The sequence below is a fragment of the Anser cygnoides genome, chromosome 4 (assembly GCF_040182565.1).
Source record: "Anser cygnoides isolate HZ-2024a breed goose chromosome 4, Taihu_goose_T2T_genome, whole genome shotgun sequence".
NCBI lineage: Eukaryota > Metazoa > Chordata > Aves > Anseriformes > Anatidae > Anser > Anser cygnoides.
In genome coordinates this window covers 39,792,742-39,818,870 of record NC_089876.1, presented here as the reverse complement: position 1 = coordinate 39,818,870, position 26,129 = coordinate 39,792,742, and the positions used below count along the sequence as shown (strand labels likewise).

Here is a 26,129-nt window from a genome sequence, read left to right as displayed (position 1 = left end):
GATACAGGTGACACAGAATTTTGCTTCAAAGGCTGAAGTTGAGAGAATAAGAACCCAAGCCTAGGAGGTAAAGCCCTTAGAATAGTTAAGAGAGTCTGTGCTGTCAGCTGCAACTGTGACTTTCCTGGAAAGGAACTGTAACTGAGAAAGGCACATTTCTTTTTATCTTTCACTTTTCTATTCTCTTTCCTCCTTTATGTGTAGTCTGCCTCATAAGAAGACTGGACTAGACTCTAGCAACAGGACTAAAAGTGCCATCTCAAATATATTCCTTTCTCTACCCAGCAAGGGCACTTCAGATTCTTGGAGAGATCAGATGACAGGAAGGAAGAACGGGAAAGATTATTAAAATGGAGGTGTGTTTAAGGTTGTTTTGGGGTGGTTCATCAGGTGGCACTGTTTCATATAGTCAGTACACCTTTTCGTGATGAGGGCTGTTTGAGGGCTGCCATAGCAGTTTTGAGAATCAAGGTTTCTTTTTGAGGAAGGTATGGTTAGCAGGCTTGAAAGTGCCCTTTGCCAGCATCATCCAGGCTAAAGCAAGTTCTGCAAGTGCACGCTGCACAGCGTTCAACTTCCTCCAGCTTCCCCTCCAGGAACTTGATGGCTGGCTGTTCAAGGGCTGCTGCTCAAGGACTTGTGCAAGTAAGCAAGGGATAATAGCGCTATTAATGCTATGGCTCTCTGGAAAATATATCTTGCCCAAAGTACTTCTTTCTGTCATCATGGCTTTAAATGACAGGCATAACTGCATTAATGCAGTAGACTTTGCTGGGATGCTTATTTCTAATGATCAACAGCACTGTCTGGAGCCAGAAAAGCCCATATTAAGGAGGCTGAGATTGATTAGGCCATAGTGTGAAACAGGGTGAATCATTGCATTGCAGTCTGAAACAGGTCTCTAGAGGTGTGCCAAGGACAGTCTCTTTCAAGCTTAGGTGAGGACATTGAAGCACTACTTCCTGCCTGTTGGGGTGCACTAGAGGTAGCCACGGATAAGAGCTACCAACTCTGTGGAGAGCAAAGGAAGGGAAGGAGCTGGCTTCTCACTGCAGTGCATTGTCCAAATGTTGCTGTGCCTGTGCAGACTGGCATTATAGACAGATCGTGCTGCTTCAGATGCTGTGCCTGGAAAATGGATACAGCCTTTTAAATCACCTGAATGCTTTGTCATCGCTATTTGCTGAGCAGCATAACTCCAGGCATGATATGCTTATGGGGGCATTTTAATTCAGCAGGTTGATCCTGCCATCTTAGGGTGGTGGCTGGGGCCAGCACCAAGCCTCCCCTGTTGGACTGTGGCCTGGGGCTAGGCCAGACATATGCTTGGGCCTATGCCCAGGTCCACAGCCCAGCAGCAAGGCAGTGGGGCCATCCACGGGTCCAGGCCAATGCTGAAAGCAGCCCCAAGGCCTGGGCGGCCTAGACAGTGGCCTCCCTGCTTGCTTCATCAGCACCACCACTTGCAGCTGTGGGACAGGGCTGTGGTCTGAGCTACCACTGTTGAGCAGGTGCTTCAGATGCAGGGCCCAGCCTCCTGTGAGTGCCCTGCTGAGCTGATGCAGTGCCCTCAAGGTTTTGGCACATGGAGTCATGGGGCTTGTTTACCTCAGCAGCAGCATGCCAGACTCCTGCTTGCATAGCCTGCTACTAAGCGCAGTGGCAGAGGAGAAAGCCGTTCTGCAGCTGGACGAGCCCATGATGGCCTGCTGCGTTTACACCTCGTCCCTGTCTTTTCAGGGTAAGTGGAAGCAAAATATCTTTTGTACAGGGGGTTTCTTGCAAAAGGTGTCCAGTTACCTTGCATGCACCAGCAGAAATCAAAATGTGGGTGGTGCGGCCTCAGAGCAAAATGGCTGGCTTGTCCTGATAGCGTGCGCTTCTGTATGGACACTGTCGTTTAAATCCTCTGCCTATTGCCTACACTTCAAAAATTATATAGATTTCAAAAAATAACAACAGGATTGGGCTGAAGAGCTTGGATGTGATCACAAACTCCAATGATCTTTGGCCCTTTTGTGTAGGGGAGGAAGAAGAAAGAAGGGAAGCAGGCAGGCATAGGGGGATAAAAGCAATTTTACATTTCTTTCTTGTTTAGTTGAAGCACAAAATGCTACAACATGTCACTGTCATCTTTCTAATTAAATGTTATTCTTTATTTGCTAAATAGCTGGAATAGCATTTTGGCAGAAGGGGCTGGAAGCCTTTTTCAGCTGTTTCTTTTGTTGTACCATATTCTTATTCAATTAATTTTAGTCTTTCTGTATGTTATAGCTAATGTTACAATATTACTAGAATAGCAGTGCTTTCTCAGATATCTTTGGTATTATAAAATTAAAAATGATTAGAAATGGAAAGGGCATTTTCCATTAACTTCTTCATTATTTTTTGTAGAAACACGTAAATTAGTTTTGAAATTCTTAGCTGTTATTTCATGAATGAGTACTTTCTCTTGTCAGTAGGCATGTTTTTTTTTTTTTGTTTTTTTTACTCTTACAATTAATTCCTATAAGTCTTTTTTAAATACAAATTTTAAAGTGGGTCTTTATTTCATATATAATGTTCCTTTGATGTAAAATTTTGCATTTCAGCATGTTAATGAAGGTTTCCAAATTGTTTATAAAATAGCGTTACCCTTACAAACCTTTCAGATCATGACTTTACAGGCTGAGTTTCCAGAAAATTTGCCCTCTGGCTGCTCTTCTGGTGAACAGAGTGTGAAAGCATGCCTGATTTTCTAATTCTGCCAAGGTTAAAAATTGTAGCTGAATAATCTTCACTATATTTTTTTAGACAGACAGGCATATATATATATATACACACACTTTTGACACCATTTTAAACTGAAATTTTACCAATACTGAAGGTCATGGCACCAAGAGGGGGGGGAAAAAAAAAGGAAAATTTACTTATTTGTTTATTTTTTTTAATTTTAATTATACCAAAATAAAGAAATGTGGTTAATATTATAATTGGCTTTTTCATAGGTAAATTAGTCGCTGTACTAAATTATGTGTTGAAAGAGCTTCCAAATTGATATGTCTTTCTGTCATGGTATTAAGGAAATCAAAAATATTTAACTCTTGAAACTTTTTCTTTTTTTTTTTTCTCTTGCTTTAAAAGATAAGCAATCTGAATACATGCATTTGCTCAACTGATTGCTCATTAGTTTGGTCAAAATTGGTTTGAGGTTTTAATGTTCTTAATATTTCTCTGAGTATGGAAGGAACCTAATTTGCATGAAGCATATTTAAGTTCATTATACTGAGCTCATTATTGTTCCTTCTTTTATAACTGATACATCTGATACGTGAGCTTGAGGGTGTTTGTTTGTTTGTTTGTTTTTAAATTCAAGGGAATTTTTAGCAGAGACTGTTTTATCCAGTTTTTCTAGTGTTTTCTTTACAGGTTTGTTCCTTCTAAAATTATTTGTGAATTACAACTTCTCTACCTTTGAATATGTTCAGATTAAGTGACAGAAAAAAAATCTCACATACTTCCTTAAAATTTTCTACAAAATTTTAGTAACTAAAGGGAACCGTAATCACTGTGTTCTCTTTCTTTTCAATTTCATTTTGATTGGGTACCCTAGCTACTCTTGATATAAAGTATTAAAATTCTTCGCTTATTCTTATGACAAGGTGTATGACCTTTCTCTTTTCTTGCATTATTATTCATCCTTCTTTGATAACATTGGCATGTTATTTCTAGTGCTCTGACATTCTTGGCATCCTGCCATGTTCTTCATGCTTTTGACCCAGAAACGTTAGAAAGGGAGGAACGTTTTTTAAGAAGTTTGTTCCTACAGGAAAGGTAAACACATTGCTTTAAAAAAAACACCTTTCTTCCACTCTCAAGGCTTTTGTTTTGCTTTGTTACTCTTTTCCCCATGAAAAATTAATCTTGATGTATGCAGTCACATGTTGAATAGTAGATTTGAAAATAATTGGTCAGTAGTTCTGGCCTGACAGGCTGTGAAGTAAATTTACAGCAAAAGTCAGGTAGCTGTTGTGGCTGAAACTCTGAATTAAATCAGATTTTATATTCTTTTGTACTACTCCAAACAACAAAGTTCATTGTGATTGGTGAGATATAATATTTCAGATCCAGTTCTTACTATAAAACCTCTGATTTTGAGATACATGATAGACTATTATCTGAACAATATTTCTATATATCTATGTTATTATGCAACAAAGAAAATCAGTTTCAAATATTTGAGATAACCCAAGATAAACTATTTTAGGGAAAAATAAATATCAAGCACACATCTTAATTGATGCAATTAATAGAAAAATCTTTGTCTCATAATTCTGTTTTGCTGCTTTCCACATACTCAAGTATAATATGAAGGTCCTGATCTAAAGTATTGTTGCAGATAAAGTATGGAACTATCTATAATGATTTTTTTTTCCATGAAGTATATAGATCACTGTGATTGCTGACTATGATTTTGTTTGTTCCTGATAGTGAGAAATTTTTTTTAAATTTTTTCTGCTAATTGGGAAGGATGAATTCGTTAAATAAATGTAATGTGCACTGATTATTAACTGCTTACTCCAGGAAGGTTTTCTAACACATACAGGTTAAACTGTCATTGACATTTTTGATGTTTGTTTCCTGGATAAGATCTTAAAATTTAACAGCCTAGTGTCCTTAATTTATGCATAGAAACATAAAGTTGTGCAAGGTGGCACAACTGACAGAGACTTGCAGAGTTTCTCAACAAAAACATGTTTGCAGTTTTGCTGATCTGATATGTAGGTACCTGAATTAGGTCTGCACCTTTGTCCGGTGTATGCATGAGAATTCATGTCCATAATAACCTTTGGCAGGTGTGATAACTCACTGACTTTAAAATTCCTGCATAGGAGGAGGTGTGCACCTATTGACTGATTGAAAATCCAGAGGCTAGAGCACTTGCCCAGCTGATGGCTGGTTCACGTTAAACAGCTTCTAGAGGAAAATCTGAACCAAGTCTGAGAGGGGGATCTTCACTTTAAGATTCCTTTTCTTCCCAGCTGTGTGCCCTATACTAACTATTCTATGCTTCTTTTGTTTCTAATAACAGGAATTTTGCTTTCTCTGCTACAGTGAAACAGCTTTGAAAAATGTTTGGCTACTGGTTCTAAACTCTAATTTACCAGTTAGCTAATTCCCTAGTTGAGGTGTAGTTGATGAATTTAAATACTCACTGGTGGTGATAACGTATGCTTTCCATTTTCTTAACGTGTTTTTTCAGTTTGCTTCTGAGATGCTGAAGAAGGCAAAAAGACAGCATCTCTTTTCATGCCTATTATTTAAAGACAAAAGGCACTGAGGATGACCTACTGACCTACATCTGGTCAGATGTTTTGGGCTTGCTCTGATCTCAGAGTTTCAAGTACTTGTCTAAATTCTATCTAATTTCTGTCTGTCAGTGGAACTTGGTCAGTGTCTAAAGGTGTGTACATGGCACCTCAACCTGAGTTGTGGTGGAGTGTGCATTAGGGATCTGCAGGTGTGCAAGGAACCAAATATTTATAAGGGCTGTCCAGGTGTCATCTATATTTTCTATGTAATTTATACTTAAAGTGTTTTATTCAGCCAATTCTGGCTGTGTTTCAGTGCAATACAGTATTTCACCAGTGAAGTGGCTAATGAATTGTTAGAACAAGATACACTGTACAGAAACTTCCAGTACCAAATATGCAACATTAATATGGCCCAATAATTGTTTTATTGGGGGGAAAACATTCAGTAGAAATTCGTATTACTTGAAAAACGTCTAAACTGACTTTTCTGACTCTAACTGCTAGCTAAAAGGAAAGATAATCCAGAAATGTGTGTCACTTTTTATAATCATCAGATTAATTCACAAAAATTGACTTATTGAAACTAGTCAGCCAATACAGACCAGTAGGACAGAATTCATATTCTTTCACATATTCTATGAAACCCTTGTTCCTCTCACATCTGTTGCTACCCTGCTAGCCTTAGGAAAATTATGACATCGTTAGTAAATTTCTCTTTACATTTGGGGAGTACCTTTTGCAAGCTCAGTAAATCTCAGATGGTTTTCAAATGGAAGTATTTTGGGGGAGATTAACAAAAGAACAACAAAAAAATCATAGCCATTTTTCATTCAACAGCAACAGTATCAGGAAGATAAGCCTAGGAGATTTATACAGGTCTTTTATTAACTGTTTTTGAATCCTCATTTTGATTGACAGTTTACAAAACATTTGTCTCAAATTCCTTGCATTTGCAGATAAGATAATGTACATTCCCTATATTAAGAAGTTGTGCTTGAGGATTGTGACATACAGTATTACCAAATATTCTGTGACTAATTTATTGTCACAACAGTACAGAGCCATGTGGGAGCAGTTCTTGGAGAGCTGCTGCCTGTGGGCAGCCCCCGCAGGATCAGTTCGGGAAGGACGGCATCCCGTGGGAGGGACCCCGCATGGAGCAGGGGCAGAGAGTGACCGTGAGGGAGCGGTGGAGATGAAGCGTTAGAGACTGCAGCCCCCAGTCCCCTGCACCACTCAGGGGGAGTAGGTAGAAGAAGGGGGTGAAGGTGTTTTTAAATAGCTTTTGTTTTCTCACGGCTCTAGTCTGCTAGTAATAAGCAATAAATTTTATTTATCTTCCTACGTTAAGTCTGTTTTGCCTGTGACAGTCTCTGTGACAGTTTTGCCTGAGTGATCTCCCTGACCTTATCTTGACTCTTGAGCCCTTTTCTAACGTATTTCCTCCCCCTCTTCCTTTGAGGAAGGGGAGTGAGAGGACGGTTGTGGTTGTTCAGCATGGGGAAACCACGACATCAACTGAAGTTCTTTATCAGTATATTTTGAGTGTCCTACAGTAATCTGACAAGAAAATATCTTTAGTTATCATTGGCCAACCTGATCTCGTGGGCCCCTGTCAATGGTGGGGGGGGGGGGGGGGGGGGGGGGTGGAGTTAGATGATCCTTAAGGTCCCTTCCAATCCAGCCATTCTGTGATCATCCAGATTTTGGAAACTAAGGAATTATTTCATATTCTGTGAGTTAATTGAAATAAGTATATTACCACACTACAGCCTTTGACTTATAAATCGTAGAAATGGAAAATAGTTTTTTGTAATCATTTTTACCCGGTGAATATATTGGTTTTTTGTTTTGTTGCTTTTTCCCTACGTTATTGACTGTTATAAGTGGAATATCCTATTCTGAGTTCATTTCTAACCTTTCCATACCTTTTTTTTTCTCCTTTTCCCTAGATGTGCTAGTTCAAATATTTGCTTTACACACAAGGAAAATTGTTGACGGTATTTATTTATTGAGCTTTTGCATTACCAAGTACCTATTTTTTTTTCACTGTTTCTATATTGTATTGTCTTTTCAAAATTATTACAGCAAAAAATTGCTGCTTTGTCTTTAAAGGAACGATTTGACCTCCCTTCCCCCCATTTTTTTTTTTCTCCCCTTAATGCTCTTTCTCCCCTCTACATTAATTCTTGGAAACTTCTTTCTGATGAGCAGTGCCGGTGCACAAGAGTAGTAAACAGCAAGAGAAGGATGTTCTGATGTTAACTATGGATTTGTAAAGGTTATTAGTGGCAGCTTTCTATGTAAAGTTTTTTTCCATTATGGTTATAAATCGGAATAAAGATTTGTCTGACACAACATGGAAGTTCAGACTCCTCCTAACCTGGTAGCCATGCCATTACAGCAAATTCAGAATTGTGCTTTGTGTTTTAAAGATGAAATTTGTTACTTTAAATTTCCACTTTGTCATTTTCTCCTTGGATTCTTGGCTTTTCTTCTATTTTAAAGACATGGTGGGGGTGAGAAAAACATAATACAATGTTTAAAAGATTCTAATTTATTACCTTATAGTTGATATTACATGACATTTTCTCCAGAATTATGACAAGACTATTGTAAAACAGGAGATGACTAGTCTAACAGTTGGTTTTGGGTAATGACTGATTAACATATGTTAGCTGAAGACTTTTTCATTCCTGCAGCTACTTCAGATGTGTGTTATTAAGCTGCATAGTAAAGATGTTTTCAGTTTAGATTTTGAGATCACTTAAATGACTTTGCATACATATTATTTCTTTAAGTAATGCAAACAGAATATTTTAATACTTTATGAGTTAATCTGTGGTAATATTAACAGGAAATTAGGAAGACAGACTGTGCTATAAGTTAGAAAACAACTGAACTCATCAAAACTGACCCTGCCATGAAAGTCTTTTATTTTGCAGCATTCTTCCTGTTTACAGTAAAACAGAATTCTTGTATATTTATTTTTTATAGCACAAAAAAATAAGCTTGGACAAGCAATGTAGATAGATTGCCGAGAATGAGCTCACCTAGTCACTGAAGATTTCAGACACAGCAAATCATTTAACAGGATATAAAGTGACCAACATATATATAGATATAGGTGTAGTTATGGATATATAGATGTATTACTGAGCCACACAAGTAAGATAGTTTGTATGGCAGTGAGTTTGGCAGGTGAGGGAGAGAGATTACTCTCCAGGACAGAGTTTACCTTGGGTGGACAAACACACTTTTGTTTATCTTAAGGCTTACAACTGTGATTGACATGAAATCCTTCTTCAGCTTCCATGTTTACAATTAGTGATACTGTTATTAATGACATTGTTTCTTTGTATACACAGGGAAGTTGATTATTATGTTTACACTCTTCTATTTTATATCAGTATCCAATGTTATCTGGAAAATATCTGTTCTTGAATTCAACACTGTGCAGCTTCAGGATTCACCACTGTAAATCCATTACACTTCCTTTTTTCCAGTCAGTTTGATCTCTCCGGGAAGGTATGTCGTGCATCTTTATTGTCAATGTGTTCTGCTCTGCGGAAATGTGTGTTAGTTAAAAAACAAAACCACAGCAAACAATATGGATTCCCTATGTAAAAATACTTTCCAGTTGGTGATCTTCCTCCATAGCTATGCAAATGAAATTTCGCAAGATTTTTGGGACAGCAACAATGCACACATGTTGACAGTCATGTCAAGATTAGAATTGTAGGTAATTATCCTGTAGATTTTACTATATGGTGCCATGTCTCGATCTGAGACACAAAGTCACTCACAGTGAAATCCCCCTGCTTATAAATATTGATGTTTCCAACATGACTTGTCAGATTGGTGATGAGTACAAGCTCTTTCTTATAATCCAGCGAATTATTGAACAACATAAGTTCACAGTTGTTTATCTTGCCAGCTTTGTTGTGATCAATTGCTGCATACCAGATGTCAGCTGCCAAAGCAGCACATTGAAGTCATCTGTGATGAACAGTTTGCTTGCCACAGGATTTGTGCCAGTGTTGCAATCAAGGCTGTTGAACTCTTTTTTCCCACTACTGTATTGGAGGTTTTTTGTTTATTTATTTTTGAAGTTCCAGTGATAGTAATATTGAAGTTGCAGAAATACTGAACAGCAGCATGGTCTGGTGATGCTTTTTTTTTTTTTTAACTGAATCTGCAAATTTGTAATTGAAAATTCTTTATGGATATTGGCATTGCCCAGGCGTGGTCTCAGTGTCTGGGTTCCAGAGTTGATTAGTCCAGCTGTGTCTTCCTAGATCCTTTTTCATTATTAAAGTGGTTCTACAATCTTCACAATATCCTTCACACCTGAAGGAAGTGATGGGTAGTGGGGGCTCTGTAAGAGTAAACTTGAGGATGATATGCAATAAGTTAGGATATCCAAATATTTAAATTAGGTTTGTTTTTGTAACCTTTTTGCAATACTTGCTATGTTATTGCAGTGAGCATCTGTGTTCACTTGAAACATACACGTTTTATCTGTGCATCAAATTTTCATATTATAAGCACATTCCTCATTCAATATAAAATACTGTGGTAACCAACTTCTTGCTTGACAAGAATATATGAATCTAATGATGTTACAGGTAGAAGGAAGACTCTCTGAAACCTGAACTAAAGGACCACCGAGTTCTAGCAGATCATTTGATAAGACTCTCAAATTTAATATTTTCTCAGAACTCCTAAAACAGAGTATTTTCATTTAAAATTAGTTATTTTATTTCTATACTATATTAATATCCTGATTTTTGTTGTTCTGGAAAGAAATTTTAACAGCTGTAAGAGGTATATGTTAGCACTTTAAACTTACATAAGTGTATATATATTTATAAACAAAATGGTTCATCTTCCACAGCAATAAGAGAAAAATATGAGATACTATTATGTTATAAGATCTGCAATACATACAACTGAACCAGTTGCTATTCAGTGTGAAAGGAGAATACTAAAAATCATTTAAAAAATTCATGACACCCTGATGTACTAAGAGAAAATGAGATTCCATGCCACAAAACCAATATTGGCCAGCAAAATTAAATATTTGTACTTAGACATAGGGGGAAATGAACATTGATTGGAGGTACAGATTATAAGCTCGTAAAAAAAATATATAGATAGATGTGAAAGAGGATCAGTATCTGTATGTTTCCCATAAGATACACGGGAACCCTGGAACAGAAAGAAACAGTCTATTTAAACTGTCAGACTTAAATGATAAAGATAACATTTTTGAAAGCAATATGAGAGCTGGAAGAGATAATATAAATCCCCATGAATCCTCTGTAGTACAGATTTGAGTCTCTCTGCTCAAGCAACAAATAAAGTCTTAATGTCTATGATGACTTTCTTTCTAGAGGAAATACTAGAGACAACAACTGTATTTCCTGAACAATATGAAGTTAAGCAAAACTGAAATGTACATTTCTTCTGCATACATAATGGCCTAAAACCAAAGAAGAAATCTAAAAAAAATAGTTGGAATTGATCATAAAAAATATATAATTTTACCTTTTGAAGTAGAATGATATGCTGCAGGGTAAGATATTAATGATCAAGACAGTAATATCATAACACAATCTGCTTTCTAAGTAGATTCAAATACTGAAGAGGAAAACAAAGTGTTCCCTGAAGCTTAAGAACAGCCTAAAGCCCTTTTGAAGGAAACATTGCTCCAATGATAATCAGCAGAGCTGAATTTTATATGGCAGGGGTCAATAACTGAACTAAAACACTTTAAAAGCCATTCAAACCAATGTGCTCTGTTGTTGATGATACCAGCTGACAGCAGCTGTCTTATCTGCATCACCTGGAGCTCAAACCTTACAAATGATTCCAGTACAGCTGTTTTGTATCTGATTCATTTATAGGAAAGGAGGAGTTGTTACCTGTTTCCTATATGAATTCATGAGGAAATATGGGGGTAAAGCAGGCATTAGACTCATAGATCCAGTTACATAAAACACATTTATCTAAATATCTATTAGATATGTGGGACAGCAAATGCAACCCTTGTCACATGTTATTCAGAAATTAAATGGACAAAAGTGGAATGCGCTGCTGAGACAGTCTCCATTCGTTCCCAAAACTTCCCAAAACCCTCTTCCTTGATTCAGTTAACAGACTTCACTTAGTATGTAGTGTCCATGGTGAGAACACTGGAGTAAGGAAGCAAGCTCAACGATAAATCACTTCAGCCCTTTTTACAGAAGGCAGTCTCCTCAGCAACACTTAAGCCAGCTAGAGGATATCAGAAATCATGGGCATAGGCCAGAAAAGGTATGGGGGAATAGAAAGTTTAAAGATAAGGAAAGATACTTCTGTTCTGCTTTCACAACAGAAATAAGGGGAGAGATTTTTTTTTTTTTTTTCCTCAAAAGCCTGCTTGATAGATAGAGGAAGGAAGGTGTTTCAGGGAACCCGTTGTCCGTATTGAAAAAAGTCCTGAATGTAAATCTCAGAGGTCAGAGCCCTCTTAATCCCAATCTTGGATAGTCTTACATATTTTATTTTCATTTCACAGTGGAATACTGTGGAGTAGTCAAAAGAGTTGAAAGGCTGTTAGTCTTTTTTTTTTTCCTTTTCAATTTGAATAGCATCCTGGAGAAAATTCAGTGCTTATCATTGAGTAGAAATTCATATATGAAAATGGTGAAAGGCTTTGGCACATATATAGTATAAACACAAACTGCAATACATGAAACAGAAGTAGTAGCAAGTATGAATGTGTTTCAGAAATATTGTGTGGTCCTGAGCCATTTGGTGGCACAGTTAATTGAAATATAAATTTAAGCGGAGTTGCCAAATGCCCTAGTAGCTCAGGTGCTCTTATCTAGTTATCCGAATGTGTTAGACAATGGGCTAAATTATTTTGCACAGGATAGATTCCTTATACAGTAGAATCTACTGCTCCATGATTGGTTCACTTTCATTATTTTCTCTGACATTTTCTGGATAATGTGAAAGAAAAACAGTTTCCATTTACCAAAGCAAGTTCAATAAGACAAAGTGATTTAATCTCTCTTATTGATTTAGTTAGTGGAGTTTCAAATTAATATTTCCATTCAGGTATTTAGAGTTGAACTTGCAAAGAAAGAGGCTGAAAGCTACTTTTCAGTCCCAGCAACAAAATATATAATACTGATATTCTGACAAGACCATTTAATGGTCTAAAGTGTAGATTCCTAGCTTCTAGTTTGCCAAAGTACGTACTTGTTTTCCCACTATACCTCCAAAACTTTAGGAGTATGTGCCTCAGCAATATAGATACAATCTGCTAAAGTGTCATAAATCCATTATAATACATTTTCTGCTACTATAAGGCTGTTAGTCATAAAAATCTGAGGTGTAACTTTCCCCACACTATGGAGTCAAATTATGTACAAACCCTTAATACTCTTTAAGTAAAATTTCTTAATAGTAGCCATTCGTTTTAATTTTCTTACTTTAATCCCTAACTACATCATTTTGAAGATGTGCATTTTAGAATTATTAAATGAATATCCTAAAACTAATTTTGTATAAGCCCTGATGGCACTTATTCAATAACAGGTAAAATCACTTTAAAAATCCAGATGCAATTATTCACTGCTGTGATAGAGTAGTCAATGCTTTATGATCTTAAGACATTTTACAGTAAGGTAAGATGATCTCTACATTTTATGGAGATTTATCATCCTCATTTACAAATAATATATGCAGTTTTTTGTTTTTACCTGATTCAACTAAACCAGCTGAGTGATCCTGAAACTTAGGTTAATTAAGTTATAAATGATTTTCTACTGGCATATAGTTTCTATGGAACTGTGAAACTAGGTGTAGTATCAGCAATTTTTTATGCTTAAAAGAAGTTTCTCTAAATGAAGACAAACTAGTTCTTGCACAAACAAATTGCAATCATTAGTGTTTTTTTCTTTTTTTTTCTTTTTAGTTCCTTCCTATCTCAAACTATCCAGAGTTTTTCACTTACCTCACAACCACGTTAAAAAGATTCGCAGTAGCCTCTTTTGAAAAGCCACAAAGCCCAAAACAGAAAAGAACAACCACTTTTATTTATTTTCATTTTTTGCAATAATCCTTAACAGTATTCTCTTATTCACTGGTATATCATTTTGCACACTGACAGATGCTTGCCTATTTTTTGAATGGTTATGATATATCATATTCACTTGAGTACTTCAGTTTGCTCAAAAACTTACTTTTGCTGTATGTTATTTCAGTTGTCTTAGAAAAAAATGTAAACTCACTTGTCATTCAGACTATTATAAAGAGGTTTATTTTTTAGGGTGTTAATATGAGATCTTGTAAGCACAGATAACTTCATTCACACAAATAACAGAAATGATTTGCTGTGAGGGAAGTAACTCAAGATGATGCTTGTCTCTTCTGAAGCAGAATTAAGTACATTTGTATAATTCCGTGCTCACAAAACTTCGTAGGTTTTGAGCAATTAAATCAACTAGGAGAGACAAAGTGTTCTATTATATATAATTGGTTTTATTTTGTTTCACTAATTTGTTCTTGCAGAGTTCTTGTGTTGTATACTTTTGTTTGAGCCACAGCTGGTATTACTGGGTGGTACTCAACCACTATTTCCTATGTAAATAGAATTCATGTTGTCATGATGATGACCTTTATTCTGCTTTTGGAAGATGAACTGGATATTCTTGATAGCCTTACAAGTGCTTCCAATATGCCCATAAGAGGGATATAATCATATATAATAGGTGGGCTAGCAGCCAACCATACACTCAGCTGTTCACTCCTTCTCCCTCTTGGTGGGACACTGGGGGGGGGGGGGTGGTAAACCAGTCATAAGTCACAAGTAAACCAGACTTGACTTGGGAAATTAATTTATTGCCAATTAAAATTTATATTTAATTACTGATTTAAAGTGGCGGGAAATAACAAGTTGGTTGCCTGCTCTGCCATTGAGCACCTTGTCCTCCTCTGACCTTGATGTTTCCTCTGCTGATTCTCACTTTTTTTTTTTGTTCCTTTCTCCTCTCTTGGTCCAGTGCTTTCTGCCCTTTCTTAAGTATGTTTTCACAGAGGCACCACAAACGTGGTCAATGGACTCATCTGTGTCTTGTGGTGGGTCCATTGCAGCAGCAGCTGGGACTGGCTGGCTGGCACAAGGCAGAGCCTGGGCTTGTCTCAGAGGCCACCCCTGCAACCCCAATGCTACAAATACTGTGCCACGTGCGCCTGATGCAAATTATCTCTTTTTTTTTTTAAGTGCTTAGAAAAGAGGAATGCATACACAAAGTATGTTCTAAAATTTTTCCCTGAGGCTGCAAAGGAAACTGAATAAGTTTCTTCTGCTTTCCGGATGAGTACAGTAACTATTACCCTGAGGGGAAACTAATGTTCAGCTTTCAGATGTATTTTTAAAGTGTTGCACGTCCAATATGCAATTATTCTTTCAAAGTCTGTTTTTAGTAAAGGGCTCATTGCTGTGAATCATGAATTCAAAACCATGTCAAAGTACCTGATTTTGGCCAGAGTTGAGACAAATTCCTGTTAACAGCATTTTCAATTAGCTAGTGATAGACAAGATTTATTAGCTAGGGTTCACACCATGGTAACTATAGTCATGTTAGTACAACACTAAAGTGCTCCAGTCAGAAGTGAGAGTAGAGCAGGTAGAAAGATCTTTCCAGACCACAGTCAGTTTTCGTGTTACTCTGGTCATACAGAAACATTTGTGGTGAAGAAAAACAGACTTTGAGACTAGTGTCTTCCTGTTTAATATTTGGTCCAAAGCTCAATGAAAGAAACGCAGGGACTCTGTTTCCCTCATGCTATGCCAGCATTGCCAACTGTTGTGTTAGGGATATTTGAGGAACTGTCTCTGACTAATCCTTTTTGTGTGCATGTTGTCCAATAATCTATTGAATTCATAGGTCAACCTGCTGATAGTGTCTGCCTCCACATGTCCTTGTGTCCTCAAATTCTATTGCTTGCTGTGTAAAGAAAGGCCTTGTGTTCTCTCTCTCTTCAGCCGATCTTCTGCTTTTATCAGAGGCCCACTATATATGCAAGCATATGCAATACATATGTGTATGCAAGCACCATCTGTGCCTAACTTGCCTCTTGTCTTCACGATTTTGTAAACATTGATCAGCACTTTCTCTTCAACCACAAGAGCCTCAGCCATTTATTCCAGTGTACCTTTCCTGAGATGCAAATACCAGAACTGCATGCAGTATTCATAGTGTGGGTTAACCAAGTTTTATGTGCTAACAGAATGACAATTTCTGTGTTACTTTCTAAATATTCTTCATGACAATGTGCAGCATTTCACTGGCTTCTTTGCCATATCCTGAAAACTGAGCTTATGATTTCCAAGAATGCTAGAAAGTGATTCAAAAACACTTTCCTCATCTGTAACAACCAGTTCTGAGCTCAGTATCGCAGAGGCATTTTTCACTGTTGAAGCTCATGTATCACCTTTTTGTATTCTCATTCAGTTTTGTGAGGTCATTCATCATTTGAATGTCATCTGATTATCTATCCACAACTCTTGAGATTTTGAATTACTTCCTTTTCCAGGTCACTGATTAGACATTGAATAAAACTAGTCTCAGGACCAGCCTCTCTGACCCTTCTCTGTTCTGGAAAGTGACCATTAACTTTGCCCTTTGCATTGTATCCTTCAACTGACTTGCAGTTCTGCAAAAAAGCCTTTCTTCTAGTCCTGTAACAGTTTCTTTACAAACTTTGGTATGGTGCCTTGTCCAATATATTATTTTGTGTTCATTGGTCTGTTAGTGAATTTAGACTCATCTGATTCTTTTTTTTTTTCTTCTATATCATTAATATGCTTAATAATCCTACTGGAATTTAAGAACTCTAGATTTGAAATCTGAGATAACCATCGTTTTTTAACACAGAATCAAAGAATAGTTTGGATTGGAATGGTCTTTTATAGTTCATCTAATTCCAACCTCCCTGCCATAATCAGGAACACCTCCCACTAGACCAAGTTGCTCAAAGCCCCACTGAGCTTGAATGCTTCCAGGGATGAGGTATCCACAGCTCCTCTGGGCAACCTGCTCCAGTGCCTCACCAACCTCATCATAATAAAGTGCTTCCTTATATCCAATTTGAATCTACCCACTTGCAGTTTAAAACTGTTGCCCTTTGTCCTGTCACTGCAGACCCTGGTAAATAGTCTTTCTCTGTCTTTCTTACAAGCTATTTTTATATATTGAATGGCCACAACAAGGTCTCCACAAAGCTTTTTCTTCTCTAGGCTGAACAACCCCAACTCTCTCAACTTTTTTTAATAGTAGAGGTTTTCCACCCCCTGATCATTTCTTGGCCCTTCTCTGGATCTGCTCTAACAGGCCCATGTCTTTGACAGTAAATAGAATAAATAGTTTTGCTGCGGTTTTGATTTGACAATATCAAATATTTTCTGTTTGTAATGTTATTCCTGTAGGAAAAACAAATTAATTTCTATTACAAAAACTTCTGTTAGAAAAATTAGTGCAGTTGTGGGAAAAACTGTGTTAAATATAAGATCTTACATAAGAGATGTCCATATGTTTATAAGATATTCAAAAGGTTATACTGATGTGGTCCTGTTTAGTCGTATGCAGGAAATTTTTTTCTGTGTTGTGATGTCCGTGGGGACACTGCCATCATATATTGCTTGTACTTTTAGACAATCTGGCTACAATCTCACGGTTTCCTTCAAAAGGACTTCAAGTAGTGGTTTCCTGAAAACATGACTTATGTTTTATTTTCATTGAATAGTCCACCCTATGCAAATAATGTTCATTAATGAATATTCATGCACACATATGATTTAGTAGCGTTGTTATTAGTTAGAATGTCATTGCTGGTGTTTTGTGAAACTTGTTTTGTCAGTAATAAAATACCTAGAACCAGAATTAATCTTTCATATTACATTGGTGCATATGCTCCTGGTTAGTGACTTGGATGGCTTCTTATGTCATTGTTCTGTTTTGCTGATTCTTCAGTTTCTAAATTGGACTCATCTGCCAGATATGGAAAGAGAAACACATCAGTGGACTTAAACAACACATATTTCTTCTCTGTGCTAGCTTAGATAGAAGGTATAATTACAAATTTTCTGACATTTCTTGCCTGAAGTGGAAATGCCAGTGGTTTGATATCTTTGTTGTCAGATGCTGCTATTACCCATGTGAAGGTGGAGGAAGTTATGTGTGTGAATTACTAGAAACACTGTTGACATAACCACTGGAAGGACAGACTTTTCCATGTAAAAATAACTTTGTATAGAAATTACAAGATTTTGTTCTTTGGGTGTACTGTTCCCCCTGTATTTATATTTAATTAAGGGTAAATTTTCATTGTTGAATAAGATGTGGTAAGGTTAGGAAAAAAAAAGTGAAGGTAAGATCTGGCTAAATTTTTCATAAACATTTTCTGTATGTGTACTATGACAAAACTTATCTTTGTCATGGGTATCAAGGACTGTGAGTGATAATAGATAAATCAGATTATGGAAATTTATTTTAAAATTATTATTATATTTAAAACCTGTTATGTGTGGCTGTCTTTGTACAGTTTAATTTTAGATGTATGTATGTGTCATCTCAGTTTTGCAACCTTTCACTGGACAGTAGATTCACACTGATTGTTTATGTGTTTGTGCCATAAGTAATGTAGTGGGGCTCTATAATTCAGTAGTTCCTTCTTAGAAGGGAGAACTCATTAAGTTGTGAGTGTTGTCTGAAGTGTTCAATATATGTAAATTCAAGCCTATTTGAAAGGGCTACTATTATGTAATGAATAGCAGTATAATGGAACAAAAGTTCAGTAAGGATCCAGAGTAGATTGGTTTAATGGATTTTAAGGCCAGTCTGACCTCAACCATGTTACTAACTATAGAATTTTGGTTGTTAAAGTTTTCAGAAAGGAAATAACTTCTCAATAAATAGCCGTACTGTAGTAATTTTTACTCTAAAGTACTGTATTACTATTAGTATTGTAGTACTTGATTGATCATCCTCAGCTTTCTGGAGAGGTATTTGGAACTTATTCTCTTTACTCTAAATTTTCATTTAATTTTGCTTAAATAAATAACTGACAGTTTTGGACACCTGGTAATATGAAGACAGTTGTGATCAAAGATTATGGTCAATGTTCTTTCTTGATTCATTTCTAAATAACCATAAGACACAAAGATGACCATTTTAATGCTGGTACAGTTTTGAGCAGTAGTTTGAATAATTTTCTCCCTTCTAAGGAGAAGCTAATGGTTTATAGAGCCCCATTGTATTACTTAACAGACAACATACTTGTGCAAGGATATTTACGTAAACATACTATAGTAATTGTGTCTTACAGGCCTACCTTTTGTTGTGAGCTCATTTGTGGAAAGTAAATGAGGATTTGTTAAAAATTATGATTGCCTTAAAAAAAATAAATATTGAAGGGAAATATCAAAAGAGAGACATGCATTCTAAAGGGCAATTACAACATAGCATAATCAGGAAATTATGTTTACATTGTGTTTTAGAAAGTAAGAAATAAATGGGATTGGAAATCAGTGGATAAAAATTACTGGAAATTATCTAACTAGTGGGGAAAAAAATAATGAAAGAAAGAACGGCTGTTGCACACTCTGCCCCTTCTGAGATCCTGTTGTGTTTTTTTCTGTGATCTCTTTGGAGGTTATGTTTGAGTTCCTCCTGCAGAAGATAATAGGTGTATGAATTGTCTGGATTTCCTTTCTTTCCAGAACCTGTGTTCTTTGCCTGTGCCCTTGTGACTTACTGTGTTGTTGTGGCAGATGCTCTTCTACCGATAGGTATATCTGACCATGATATGTCTCACATGATAGTCTTCCACATGCATGTGTATCCTTATAAGTCTAAATTTCCTTGATGTTCATTTCATTCCTTGCTCCTTTTTCTCCATATCCCTTTTCATTCCATTATTCACCTGATAATGAAACCAGCAGAACAAAAAAGTTATTAGAAGGCAGAAAGTCTAACCATACTTGCTTGAGTATGAAGGCTTTTAAAACATCCCAGAGAGGTAAATTATATATTAGGGAAGCAAAATAGCATCCCTGAAAATAGCTTCTACAGCTAGCCAATTGGCTAGCCTAAATCATGTGCCTGAATACCAATCTATGCAGTGGTCTGAGAACACAGATTTGTTATATTTTTTTTCACATTCCCTGGCTTGGCCTTTTTTTTCCCCCTTTAATTCTGTGTATTTGTCAAAGTAGGAAAAGGCACGATTATTCACAATTCAGAATTTAGCAACAGAACGTTCTTTTTATTTCTCCTCACAATAGAATATATATATATTTTTTAAGTGAAATCCTCTTTTCAGAAAGAACTTTATATTCAGTTTCTCAAAACTGAAATTGATATTCCAATAAGATTCAAAATTATCAATTAATGTTCTGTTGTTTGAAGTGAAATTCAGAACCCCAAATGTATCAAAGCCAAAGGCACTGCCATACAGCGGTCGTAGACCCTTGTGTCTATAAAATTATTGTGTCTATTTATTGTGTTAAATGTAGTACCTTTGTAATTTATTTTGGAAATTTCTGTAGTATCTTATCTCTACCGATGTTGTTTGCTTGTTTATTCCTGATTTCTGATACAGTTTTAATGATTAAAATATGTAGAAGGCTGTTAAGTCCCATAGACTTTTTAAGAGAATTAAAATTGGTTTATTCGAGACCAAATTCTCTATAGATTGATTTAGCTTTGCTGATGTACCAGGCATTGTGCCAGTTTCTGCCAGCAGAGAATTTTCTCCTCATTTAAGGTTCTATCAGCTAGGTCTATTTTGCCCTTTTCACTGTGTCTCTTCTAGTTTTACATTATGTGGTCATGGAACATTGGTACTTAGTATAGATTAATTATTATCAAAGTGTCACTGTTTTCTTTGACTATAAACGTCCATAGGCATGCTTTGTTTCTGTATGTTCATAGTTCTTTGAATGATAAGACAACCCTGTAGTGAACATACACATTTCAGATAGCAATAGAGTTGGTATTTCCTTATCTGAATTAGCTTCAATAATATACTACTATTGTACCAGTTCCTGAATATGCTTGCCTTTATCTCTGTTTTTAATGTCCGCCTTGCTCAGCTTTTGATTTTGACTTAATGGGGTTTTGAAACGTATTATTAACCTTTCCCTGTTGTTTATTTATTCTGTTCCTTCTGGATGATCTAGTGTGTGAGGAACAGAGAGAACCAGTCTTGAATTCTCATAAAGATTTTTGTTCTCACATTAGAGCTGCTCTCATGTAAGCTGCTCTCTTTTTGACCTTTCTTCCTTTATTACAGTCTGCTCTACTCCTCAGTAAGGTAGAATGATACTCTTGCAATGGGGCATGCTTAAATTGGCTTTGCTTTTATATCCTATCATCCATGTATGCAAAGCTTTTTAAACCTCAGTTTCCAAATTTTCTTATCTCTAACAATCTGTTTTGCTACATCTGTGCTTGCTCAATAGCTATGAATTAAGGCAAGCTACCCTAAAGGGATTTGGTCAAAGTTCTGATGTTATTTTAATATTCCCCCTACATACAATTCTTTCTCATCCTCACCATTACTTTCATCATAATATACCCCAAGGGCAATTTTGGTTGCTTTGGAAAGTATTGAAAGACAACAGTTAAACATTAGCAATACATGTGAACAAAACCTCTCAATAGCTATGCTGGAAATTTTGAAATATTTACTTAAAAACAGTGGAGATGAAACATGTCCTTAAAGATTCAATGCAAAAAGAAAAAACAGTAGGCTGGTACAGAGAAGATCTTTGGGGAGAAATCTAAATTAGAAAAAAAAAAAAAAAAGTTTATTATCCTTGATGGGGATACTATAACAACAATTAGAGACAGCTGAAAATAAAAGAGAAAGAAATATTGAAACAGAATCTTTTACACACTTGATTCTGAATGACTGAAAAGTAGGAAGCCTTAGGAATCATAAGTAAAAATGTATCCAAGTGAAAACAATACATTCATTTTAACCATTCTTATACAAACAGTTCAAAATATCAGTGACTGGGAAAACAGCAAGGCTCTGCTTTATATTTACATGAATGTTATTCACAGTTGTAGATAATATTACTCACAAATGTTGTCCTTATTTCTGATTAATTGTTGCCTGTCTATATCTGATTTCCCCAGCTTCTGCAAATTAGCAGAATATGGAAAGAGTTACTAAGTCTCAGTAAGATGCATATTTTATCAGCAGCAAGGACTGCAGGGGAAAATAATATGCCCCCCACCATCCTTCCCTTTCCGACAAAAAAAAAAAAAAAGAATATGACCTTCCATAGGATTTGTAGAATCAAGATCTGCCATCATGCTGTTAGTAAATTAGTATGTCATCATGAAGCAATACCTTATCAAACTTATCCAAAACCCTAGAATCAAATAGTGCACACAGATGGCAAATATAAATCAGGTTACTGGATTTCCAATCCAGTGTTTTATAGTGCATTCATTGCTGTTGGAAAAGCATTCATACTGTCTCACAACAGAGAGCTTTATAAAAAGGTTAACTACCAAGCAAAATAGAGAACTATCCAGTTAAGCATTATGCAAGTTAGATTTTACATAATCAGGCCCTGATGACATTCTTTCTACAGTATGTAAAAGTCTAACTGAAATAATGCCTGGGCCATTAGCAATTATTTGTGACAGGTTTTGCAGGGCAAAGGAAGGTCCAGAAGAGTGAGGTTGGGAAAAGATAAATTGCCACCTTCGAAAAGAAGAGATGCCATGGGGAATTACATAGCAATAAGTCTCACTTTGCTAACAGGAAAGGTTACAAAGCAAACTAAAAAACATTTTATATGTAAATACCTTGATGGGAATAAGTTCAAGCTGATAAAAAATAGTCACATGATAGAACCAACTCAGTGAATGGCAAATGCAGAAGACAAAATTGTTCTAATTTAACAAGACACAACGAATTCCTCAAACATTCAAAAAGTTGTCGTAAATTGGCAGTGGTCGGTTATTCCTCCTTGGAGGTAGACAAGGAAAGATGTCCAAACTAATTTGACCACCAATTCAGGTTGATGGTAGGATCTTTCCAGTCATAAAAATAGACTTCTTAGTAGATTAGCAAAGGCTGTAGAGATTTTCAAGAAAAGATAGACATCTCTCAGAATTAGTAGTAGTAGTCAGTCCTGCAGTATAATTAGTAAGTGGATTGTATGACTGCTGTGCTTTTGCAGTGATATATTTCTGCCTCCAAAGGAGATGACTTTTGCATTGTCAGACCTCTCAAATTTGGTCTTCAATTATTTGCATACTTCCTAGCTACTTCCTAGCCTCAGTTTTATAAATTAGTGGATCAGAAGAAAAATATTTCATTTCTAAGTGCGTCTTACAGCAAATAAGCACTTGTGAGGAGTAATTCAGTTCATTCGCACGTGCATTGTGAGAATGAAAAAATACACGTTTTTTATATGTTGTGTTTATATTCTGTGGTAACATTTTTGAAGGGCAATCAATCGTTTCCAGAATTCAAAGAATGACCCACGCCTCAGTAATAAAAATTCTGTTTTTTTGGGTGAAAAACTAGAAAATTGAGAGAGATCAAATTTCAGTCAGAGCCTACAGCTCTGTTTACCATGCTCTACAGTCTACGTGGGTGTTGCTATTTTACTCATATTTGTGCATCAGACACACTTACTCCATTGTTTCAAAAACTATAGTGTGTTACCAGCTGTCAGTGGAGAATGGTAGGGATATATCTATTAGAGAGTTGTCTTGTTAATATCTTGCGGGCCCTGACTGTAAGAGCAACTCATTTCTTCTCTCTATTACAGAGAACTCTGTTCATCATGTGCTCACCTCCAAGCTCTTGAATAGTGTTTACCACTATTGAATTTTATTAAGTAGAAATCATCATAATTAAAATAGCTATTTAAGTTACTCTTCAACAAAATATGTATTAGCAAACTCAGCCTTAGAACTAATTGGTCACTGGAGAAAGTTAGTGTTGTATGAAAATGTTGCTTGAAAAAATAATGTTTTCTTTTTACATTTAAAAGCAGACACAGCAATTTCAGGTACATGCAAATTTTGCCTTGTCTATGACCAATTATGTTGAATATAATGGATAAACTAAAATAAAAAGTTCTCAAATGATAAGATATAACATTAAAAAGGCATAAAAAGAAAAATACTGCAGCATAAAAAGACATGCATAAAGAGAAAATGAAAATTAAATTGTATGGATTCCAGCTGGCTGTTTTAACACCTGCTAATAGGTGTAGAATAGTTTCTTAAATTAAGTTGCAATACAATTTTTATAAATAGAAGCACAAGAATATTATGTAACAGATCTAAATGTATAACTCCAGTTTGAATAATTACAGTTTTATTTTTATTTTTATTTTGGTGTTTGGATTCTCACAGTTCTGATTTTAGCTTTCTGTGAACATTTGTACTTGGTAATCTATCATGCCACTATTATTTTTACTGGATCTTGTTTGCTTTATTAAAAGGTCAAATTCTTAACAGTATTTCAACTAAAAAGGTCTCCCAACAGTAGAAGCAGTGTTGCAGTGGTAGATTTGCCATAACTCATTGAAATTTCTGATTTGTTGATATTACAGTCAACAGTGGAGATTAGATTTTTTTTTTGTAGGCATTAGCTAGTTGTGTATCTTTATACATGTGGCTTAACTTCTCTTTTTACAGAGTAAAAAATAACTACGCTAAGTTAAAGATGATACTGCATTTTAGGACAGGAAAACTAATATCACTTATTAATTATATAGTCTTTCATTTTAAAGATAGTGATTCAGAGAACCTCTCTAAACCTTTCAGAACACTAAAAAATGGATGGCAATATTATTGCTTTTAAAATGTTCATAAAGTTGTAGATGATGGTAAAATAGTGAGAGGAGAGACATGGAAAATGGTAGATGTGATGTTGTTCCTCAGTATTTCAAAGCATGTTTTGTTTTCTGACACTGCAGTAACCCTGCTTGCAAAATAATTACACGATCAGGGAAATAAGTTACCTGTTAATATCTGATACTTGGTACTATATTAGCTAAGCATCTCACAATGCATAATGCAATTTCCCTCTAAACATTGTTGTGATATGGAGACAATTATATCCCTTTTAAGAAGAGAGAACTGTTTTTGTGCCTGAAACATCTTCTGGGATGCTCTGTGGCGAGTCCTTGGATCTAGATCTGCCTGTTCATATAAAAACAGTAAACTCCCAATTGAATTTTGCTCATGTGAAAACCAACGTGAGCTCAGAGCGATTCTGAAAAACAGCTAGAAATGCATGTGTTGTCCTGCAAGGACTTAGCAGAGAGGCAAAAGAGTTTATTGAATTGAACTGATCTCTTAGCCTTGATGAATGGTTCCCCTCCCCCCCCCTTTCTTTTTTTTCCCTTGATTTTCTTTTTTTCTCTTTTTTCCCCTTTTTTTCTCCTCGATTTTTCTTCTTTTTCCTTGATTTTTTTTTTTCTCTCCTCAATTTTTCTGTTCTTTTTGAGTTTAGGAAAAATCAGTGCAGTGTTGATGGGATTAATTAATAACCTATAATTTGCCAAGGACAGTAAGCTTATGGCTGCAAGAAAAACAGTTTTCAAAATTCCTACCTTTAAATGTAAGTAGAATTTAGATGAGAAATCTAGTCTTACACTGCTTTTTAATCTCATTTTAGAAAGAGGCGCATTATTACTTCTGAGATACCACGTTTCCAGTATGGAGTATAACTGAATTGGCAAAAACATCATAAGAAACAACAGTAAAGAAAGATGTACTGACTTACAGAAACAAACACTGTATGTTAAGTTTTGCAAAAGATAATAGATTTCGCCAAGGAAAATAATAGTAGTGAATACTGATAATATCTCTGTTTAATTAGAAAGTGTCTTGATATGGTTTAAATATCTGGACCATCTTCTTTGCTGACTAAAGTAAGCCTCAGTAAAGCAAATGGTGGAAGTAAAGGTAAATTTGACCTTCCATGTGCAGTGTATGGATCGTTCTCTATCAATACACTTTCGAGTTACTCTTTCATTGATGAAATAAAACCTGTAATCTGTTCCTTTATTTTCAAGGCAAATACTGCTTTTAAGGTATCAGCATCCAGAAGAGACAACAGCATCCTGACAACATTGGTGCTTTGTTAGTTATTCAGTATGAATGAGAAGGTCCTAAATAGCAAGACTTGGACACTAAGCCTAAAATTCAGTATACTGAATTCATAATATGAATTCAATTATGAATTCAAATTCATAATTTGCTATGAATTCATATAATGAAATTCAGTAAACTGAAAAGGTGGAAAAACACATGAAAAAAGCCAAAAACACATACTGTGTGTTTTTTCTCCTTATTTCATTGTGATGACATCACAAAAAAACTTAATTTTAAGTCAGAAAACATTTCATTTGCTTGGAGGGCTCCAAGTGTGACCAGCAAATCACAGATTAAGGCATACTTTCAGCCTTGTTCCTAGTCATTTTCATCTATTTGTGAATTCCTTGTCCTTTTCTTTCTAGTAATAGGTACAAAGCTATGTTGAAGGTCAACAGACAGTGCCAGGAAAACTTTGGAATTGATTTTGATAAATATTACTGTTATAATATGTCCCTCACACTTATACTTCTCTCTACAACCCTACTGTGGGACCAGTTACAGTGATAAAAATATATCCCAGGCATATTGGGTCAGATTATCTTGCATTTTCTATAGACTTTGTGGAGGAATTCTTTCTTTGCCCTTGCTTAAAATTGCAGTCCTTAACCAAGCAGAAATTTCATTCTTTGTGGAA

At 35.8% G+C, this 26,129-nt stretch overlaps 1 long non-coding RNA gene across 1 annotated transcript in view; it reads left to right on the top strand.

Moving 5' to 3' along the window:
• Positions 1-340: 340 nt before the first annotated feature.
• Positions 341-26,129, top strand: part of LOC106040947 (uncharacterized) — a 34,353-nt gene continuing 8,564 nt past the window's right edge. The window contains exon 1 of the long non-coding RNA XR_001210146.3: positions 341-1,741. This is a non-coding gene — a long non-coding RNA (uncharacterized lncRNA). The remainder of the gene's footprint in view (positions 1,742-26,129) is intronic.